Consider the following 8,027-nt stretch of genomic DNA (forward strand, 5'->3'; position numbering starts at 1 on the left):
CGAGACTATTGGACATTTCAGCAGACGTTTATCCCTCTATAACTGGCTACGAGACTATTGGACATTTCAGCAGACGTTTATCCCTCTATAACTGGCTACGAGACTATTGGACATTTCAGCAGACGTTTATCCCTCTATAACCGGCTACGAGACTATTGCAGCTCTGTGGGTGTGACATTTACTGACAATTTAAATTCCTTCTGGAAACAAAGCTTATTTTATATACGGAGGATGGGATACACCCAAATCATTTGGCTTCCTGGATCCTTTCACAGCATTATTAGGCGTTGAGACACGACTGATCAATGACCCAAGCCCAGCTCCGTTAATCCCCACCATTGTGTCGCCGAGTCATCATAATTATTCAGCAAATGTACATTATCCCAGAGGCGTTAGAAGACACAATGTAAGTAACCTAATTTCTGTCCCTCTTACCTCCATGAATGCCTCTGCTGATCCTACAGCTGTTTTATACAGTAATCATATGCCTATGAACCAGAGTTATGCTGCTAGCACTGAGGTGGTGTGCCCTAGCAGGAAGTCCACTGTTAACACTGAGGAGGTGTGCCCTAGCAGGAAGTCCACTGTTAACACTGAGGTGGTGTGCCCTAGCAGGAAGTCCACTGTTAACACTGAGGAGGTGTGCCCTAGCAGGAAGTCCACTGTTAACACTGAGGTGGTGTGCCCTAGCAGGAAGTCCACTGTTAACACTGAGGAGGTGTGCCCTAGCAGGAAGTCCACTGTTAACACTGAGGAGGTGTGCCCTAGCAGGAAGTTCACTGTTAACACTGAGGTGGTGTGCCCAGTAGCAGGAAGTCCACTGTTAACACTGAGGAGGTGTGCCCTAGCAGGAAGTCCACTGTTAACACTGAGGAGGTGTGCCCTAATCAGGAAGTCCACTGTTAACACTGAGGTGGTGTGCCCTAGCAGGAAGTCCACTGTTAACACTGAGGAGGTGTGCCCTAGCAGGAAGTCCACTGTTAACACTGAGGTGGTGTGCCCTAGCAGGAAGTCCACTGTTAACACTGAGGAGGTGTGCCCTAGCAGGAAGTCCACTGTTAACACTGAGGAGGTGTGCCCTAGCAGGAAGTCCACTGTTAACACTGAGGTGGTGTGCCCTAGCAGGAAGTCCACTGTTAACACTGAGGAGGTGTGCCCTAGCAGGAAGTCCACTGTTAACACTGAGGTGGTGTGCCCTAGCAGGAAGTCCACTGTTAACACTGAGGAGGTGTGCCCTAGCAGGAAGTCCACTGTTAACACTGAGGAGGTGTGCCCTAGCAGGAAGTCCACTGTTAACACTGAGGAGGTGTGCCCTAGCAGGAAGTCCACTGTTAACACTGAGGAGGTGTGCCCTAGCAGGAAGTCCACTGTTAACACTGAGGAGGTGTGCCCTAGCAGGAAGTCCACTGTTAACACTGAGGAGGTGTGCCCTAGCAGGAAGTCCACTGTGTGCAGCTCACCCTGCACTAATACAAATAACCTGAGCACGTCTACCTCTGCGAAGCTTCCCAGTAAAGCAAGTTAAACAAGCAAGCATCCCAGAAAAGGGATGCTTGCTTGTAACAGATGACATTCATAATCTGACTATCTCTGTAACTGACATAGATAATACCTTTGATACAGTGGTAGCAATACATGGTTATAACATCTACAGAAAAGACAGAAATGCCAATGGTGGAGGTGTTGCTGTTTATATTCTGAACCACATTCCTGTAAAGATTAGAGAGGATATCATGTTAAATACTGTTGAAGTAATATGGCTACAGGTTCATCTGTCTCACCTAAAGCCCATTCTGGTGGGAAGCTGCTATAGACAGTCAGTATCTGGATAATGTTAAATACTGTTGTAGTAATATGGCTACAGGTTCATCTGTCTCACCTAAAGCCCATTCTGGTGGGAAGCTGCTATAGACAGTCAGTATCTGGATAATGTTAAATACTGTTGAGGTAATATGGCTACAGGTTCATCTGCCTCACCTAAAGCCCATTATGGTGGGAAGCTGCTATAGACCACCAAGTGATAACAGTCAGTATCTGGATAATGTTAAATACTGTTGAAGTAATATGGCTACAGGTTCATCTGCCTCACCTAAAGCCCATTCTGATGGGAAGCTGCTATAGACCACCAAGTGATAACAGTCAGTATGCTTGATAGTGTATGTGATCTCAACAGAGAGGTATAGTTTCTGGGTGATGTTAAATATTGACTGGCTCTCATCAGACTGCCTACTTAAGAGAGAGCTTCAAACTGTAACCAGTGCCTGCAACCTGGTTCAGGTTATCAATCAACCTACCAGGGTAGTTACAAACAGCACAGGAATGAAATCATGGAACTCTATTCCACAGTACTACACAGAGCCATGACTACATGGAACTCTATTCCACAGTACTACACAGAGCCATGACTACATGGAACTCTATTCCACAGTACTACATAGAGCCATGACTACATGGAACTCTATTCCACAGTACTACATAGAGCCATGACTACATGGAACTCTATTCCACAGTACTACACATAGCCATGACTACATGGAACTCTATTCCACAGTACTACATAGAGCCGTGACTACATGGAACTCTATTCCACAGTACTACATAGAGCCATGATTACATGGAACTCTATTCCACAGTACTACATAGAGCCATGACTACATGGAACTCTATTCCACAGTACTACATAGAGCCATGACTACATGGAACTCTATTCCACAGTACTACATAGAGCCATGACTACATGGAACTCTATTCCACAGTACTACACAGAGCCATGACTACATGGAACTCTATTCCACAGTACTACATAGAGCCATGACTACATGGAACTCTATTCCACAGTACTACATAGAGCCATGACTACATGGAACTCTATTCCACAGTACTACACAGAGCCATGACTACATGGAACTCTATTCCACAGTACTACATAGAGCCATGACTACATGGAACTCTATTCCACAGTACTACACAGAGCCATGACTACATGGAACTCTATTCCACAGTACTACACAGAGCCATGACTACATGGAACTCTATTCCACAGTACTACATAGAGCCATGACTACATGGACCTCTATTCCACAGTACTACACAGAGCCATGACTACATGGAACTCTATTCCACAGTACTACACAGAGCCATGACTACATGGAACTCTATTCCACAGTACTACACAGAGCCATGACTACATGGAACTCTATTCCACAGTACTACACAGAGCCATGACTACATGGAACTCTATTCCACAGTACTACATAGAGCCATGACTACATGGAACTCTATTCCACAGTACTACACAGAGCCATGACTACATGGAACTCTATTCCACAGTACTACACAGAGCCATGACTACATGGAACTCTATTCCACAGTACTACATAGAGCCATGACTACATGGAACTCTATTCCACAGTACTACATAGAGCCATGACTACATGGAACTCTATTCCACAGTACTACATAGAGCCATGACTACATGGAACTCTATTCCACAGTACTACATAGAGCCATGACTACATGGAACTCTATTCCACAGTACTACACAGAGCCATGACTACATGGAACTCTATTCCACAGTACTACACAGAGCCATGACTACATGGAACTCTATTCCACAGTACTACACAGAGCCATGACTACATGGAACTCTATTCCACAGTACCACATAGAGACATGACTACATGGAACTCTATTCCACAGTACTACATAGAGCCATGACTACATGGAACTCTATTCCACAGTACTACATAGAGCCATGACTACATGGAACTCTATTCCACAGTACTACACATAGCCATGACTACATGGAACTCTATTCCACAGTACTACACAGAGCCATGACTACATGGAACTCTATTCCACAGTACTACACAGAGCCATGACTACATGGAACTCTATTCCACAGTACTACATAGAGACATGACTACATGGAACTCTATTCCACAGTACTACACATAGCCATGACTACATGGAACTCTATTCCACAGTACTACACAGAGCCATGACTACATGGAACTCTATTCCACAGTACTACACAGAGCCATGACTACATGGACCTCTATTCCACAGTACTACACAGAGCCATGACTACATGGACCTCTATTCCACAGTACTACACAGAGCCATGACTACATGGAACTCTATTCCACAGTACTACATAGAGCCATGACTACATGGAACTCTATTCCACATCAAGTAACTGATGCAGCAGTAGAATTTGATTTAAAAAAGCAGATTAAAAAACACCTTATGGAACAGCAGGGATTGTGAAGCAACACACACACACACACACACACACACACACACACACACACACACACACAAAAACACAGGAACGATAACATACGCACTATACATACACATGGATTTAGTACTGTAGGTATGTGGTAATGGTGGAGAAGGGGCCTGAGGGCACACAGTGTGTTGTAGATATGTGGTAGTGGTGGAGTAGGGGCCTGAGGGCACACAGTGTGTTGTAGATATGTGGTAGTGGTGGAGTAGGGGCCTGAGGGCACACAGTGTACTGTAGATATGTGGTAGTGGAGGAGTAGGGGCCTGAGGGCACACAGTGTACTGTAGATATGTGGTAGTGGAGGAGTAGGGGCCTGAGGGCACACAGTGTGTTGTAGATATGTGGTAGTGGTGGAGTAGGGGCCTGAGGGCACACAGTGTACTGTAGGTATGTGGTAGTGGTGGAGTAGGGGCCTGAGGGCACACAGTGTGTTGTAGATATGTGGTAGTGGTGGAGTAGGGGCCTGAGGGCACACAGTGTGTTGTAGATATGTGGTAGTGGTGGAGTAGAGGCCTGAGAGCACACAGTGTGTTGTAGATATGTGGTAGTGGTGGAGTAGAGGCCTGAGGGCACACAGTGTGTTGTAGATATGTGGTAGTGGTGGAGTAGAGGCCTGAGAGCACACAGTGTGTTGTAGATATGTGGTAGTGGTGGAGTAGGGGCCTGAGGGCACACAGTGTGTTGTAGATATGTGGTAGTGGTGGAGTAGAGGCCTGAGAGCACACAGTGTGTTGTAGATATGTGGTAGTGGTGGAGTAGAGGCCTGAGAGCACACAGTGTGTTGTAGATATGTGGTAGTGGTGGAGTAGAGGCCTGAGGGCACACAGTGTGTTGTAGATATGTGGTAGTGGTGGAGTAGAGGCCTGAGGGCACACAGTGTGTTGTAGATATGTGGTAGTGGTGGAGTAGAGGCCTGAGGGCACACAGTGTGTTGTAGATATGTGGTAGTGGTGGAGTAGAGGCCTGAGAGCACACAGTGTGTTGTAGATATGTGGTAGTGGTGGAGTAGGGGCCTGAGGGCACACAGTGTGTTGTAGATATGTGGTAGTGGTGGAGTAGAGGCCTGAGAGCACACAGTGTGTTGTAGATATGTGGTAGTGGTGGAGTAGGGGCCTGAGGGCACACAGTGTGTTGTAGGTATGTGGTAGTGGTGGAGTAGAGGCCTGAGAGCACACAGTGTGTTGTAGATATGTGGTAGTGGTGGAGTAGGGGCCTGAGGGCACACAGTGTGTTGTAGATATGTGGTAGTGGTGGAGTAGGGGCCTGAGGGCACACAGTGTGTTGTAGATATGTGGTAGTGGTGGAGTAGGGGCCTGAGGGCACACAGTGTGTTGTAGATATGTGGTAGTGGTGGAGTAGGGGCCTGAGGGCACACAGTGTGTTGTAGATATGTGGTAGTGGTGGAGTAGGGGCCTGAGGGCACACAGTGTGTTGTAGATATGTGGTAGTGGTGGAGTAGGGGCCTGAGGGCCACAGTGTGTTGTAGATATGTGGTAGTGGTGGAGTAGGGGCCTGAGGGCACACAGTGTGTTGTAGATATGTGGTAGTGGTGGAGTAGGGGCCTGAGGGCACACAGTGTGTTGTAGATATGTGGTAGTGGTGGAGTAGAGGCCTGAGAGCACACAGTGTGTTGTAGATATGTGGTAGTGGTGGAGTAGGGGCCTGAGGGCACCCAGTGTGTTGTAGATATGTGGTAGTGGTGGAGTAGAGGCCTGAGGGCACACAGTGTGTTGTAGATATGTGGTAGTGGTGGAGTTGGGGCCTGAGGGCACACAGTGTACTGTAGATATGTGGTAGTGGAGGAGTAGGGGCCTGAGAGCACACAGTGTGTTGTAGATATGTGGTAGTGGTGGAGTAGAGGCCTGAGGGCACACAGTGTGTTGTAGATATGTGGTAGTGGTGGAGTAGAGGCCTGAGGGCACACAGTGTGTTGTAGATGTGTGGTAGTGGTGGAGTAGGGGCCTGAGGGCACACAGTGTGTTGTAGATATGTGGTAGTGGTGGAGTAGGGGCCTGAGGGCACACAGTGTGTTGTAGATATGTGGTAGTGGTGGAGTAGGGGCCTGAGGGCACACAGTGTGTTGTAGATATGTGGTAGTGGTGGAGTAGGGGCCTGAGGGCACACAGTGTGTTGTAGATATGTGGTAGTGGTGGAGTAGAGGCCTGAGGGCACACAGTGTGTTGTAGATATGTGGTAGTAGTGGAGTAGGGGCCTGAGGGCACACAGTGTACTGTAGATATGTGGTAGTGGTGGAGAAGGGGCCTGAGGGCACACAGTGTGTTGTAGATATGTGGTAGTGGTGGAGTAGGGGCCTGAGGGCACACAGTGTGTTGTAGATATGTGGTAGTGGTGGAGGAGGGGCCTGAGGGCACACAGTGTACTGTAGATATGTGGTAGTGGAGGAGTAGGGGCCTGAGAGCACACAGTGTGTTGTAGATATGTGGTAGTGGTGGAGTAGAGGCCTGAGGGCACACAGTGTGTTGTAGATATGTGGTAGTGGTGGAGTAGAGGCCTGAGGGCACACAGTGTGTTGTAGATGTGTGGTAGTGGTGGAGTAGGGGCCTGAGGGCACACAGTGTGTTGTAGATATGTGGTAGTGGTGGAGTAGGGGCCTGAGGGCACACAGTGTGTTGTAGATATGTGGTAGTGGTGGAGTAGGGGCCTGAGGGCACACAGTGTGTTGTAGATATGTGGTAGTGGTGGAGTAGGGGCCTGAGGGCACACAGTGTGTTGTAGATATGTGGTAGTGGTGGAGTAGAGGCCTGAGGGCACACAGTGTGTTGTAGATATGTGGTAGTAGTGGAGTAGGGGCCTGAGGGCACACAGTGTACTGTAGATATGTGGTAGTGGTGGAGAAGGGGCCTGAGGGCACACAGTGTGTTGTAGATATGTGGTAGTGGTGGAGTAGGGGCCTGAGGGCACACAGTGTGTTGTAGATATGTGGTAGTGGTGGAGGAGGGGCCTGAGGGCACACAGTGTGTTGTAGATATGTGGTAGTGGTGGAGGAGGGGCCTGAGGGCACACAGTGTGTTGTAGATATGTGGTAGTGGTGGAGTAGGGGCCTGAGGACACACAGTGTGTTGTAGATATGTGGTAGTGGTGGAGTAGGGGCCTGAGGGCACACAGTGTGTTGTAGATATGTGGTAGTGGTGGAGTAGGGGCCTGAGGGCACACAGTGTACTGTAGGTATGTGGTAGTGGTGGAGTAGGGGCCTGAGGGCACACAGTGTGTTGTAGATATGTGGTAGTGGTGGAGTAGGGGCCTGAGGACACACAGTGTACTGTAGGTATGTGGTAGTGGTGGAGTAGGGGCCTGAGAGCAGACAGTGTGTTGTAGATATGTGGTAGTGGTGGAGTAGGGGCCTGAGGGCACACAGTGTGTTGTAGATATGTGGTAGTGGTGGAGTAGGGGCCTGAGAGCACACAGTGTGTTGTAGATATGTGGTAGTGGTGGGGTAGGGGCCTGAGGGCACACAGTGTACTGTAGATATGTGGTAGTGGTGGAGGAGGGGCCTGAGGGGCACACAGTGTACTGTAGATATGTGGTAGTGGTGGAGTAGGGGCCTGAGGGCACACAGTGTGTTGTAGATATGTGGTAGTGGTGGAGTAGAGGCCTGAGGGCACACAGTGTGTTGTAGATATGTGGTAGTGGTGGAGTAGGGGCCTGAGGGCACACAGTGTGTTGTGAAATCTGTGAATGTATTGTAATGTTTTAAAATTGTATGAACTGACTTAAT

This window comes from Oncorhynchus nerka, linkage group LG27 (assembly GCF_034236695.1).
Source record: "Oncorhynchus nerka isolate Pitt River linkage group LG27, Oner_Uvic_2.0, whole genome shotgun sequence".
Classification (NCBI taxonomy): Eukaryota; Metazoa; Chordata; class Actinopteri; order Salmoniformes; family Salmonidae; genus Oncorhynchus; species Oncorhynchus nerka.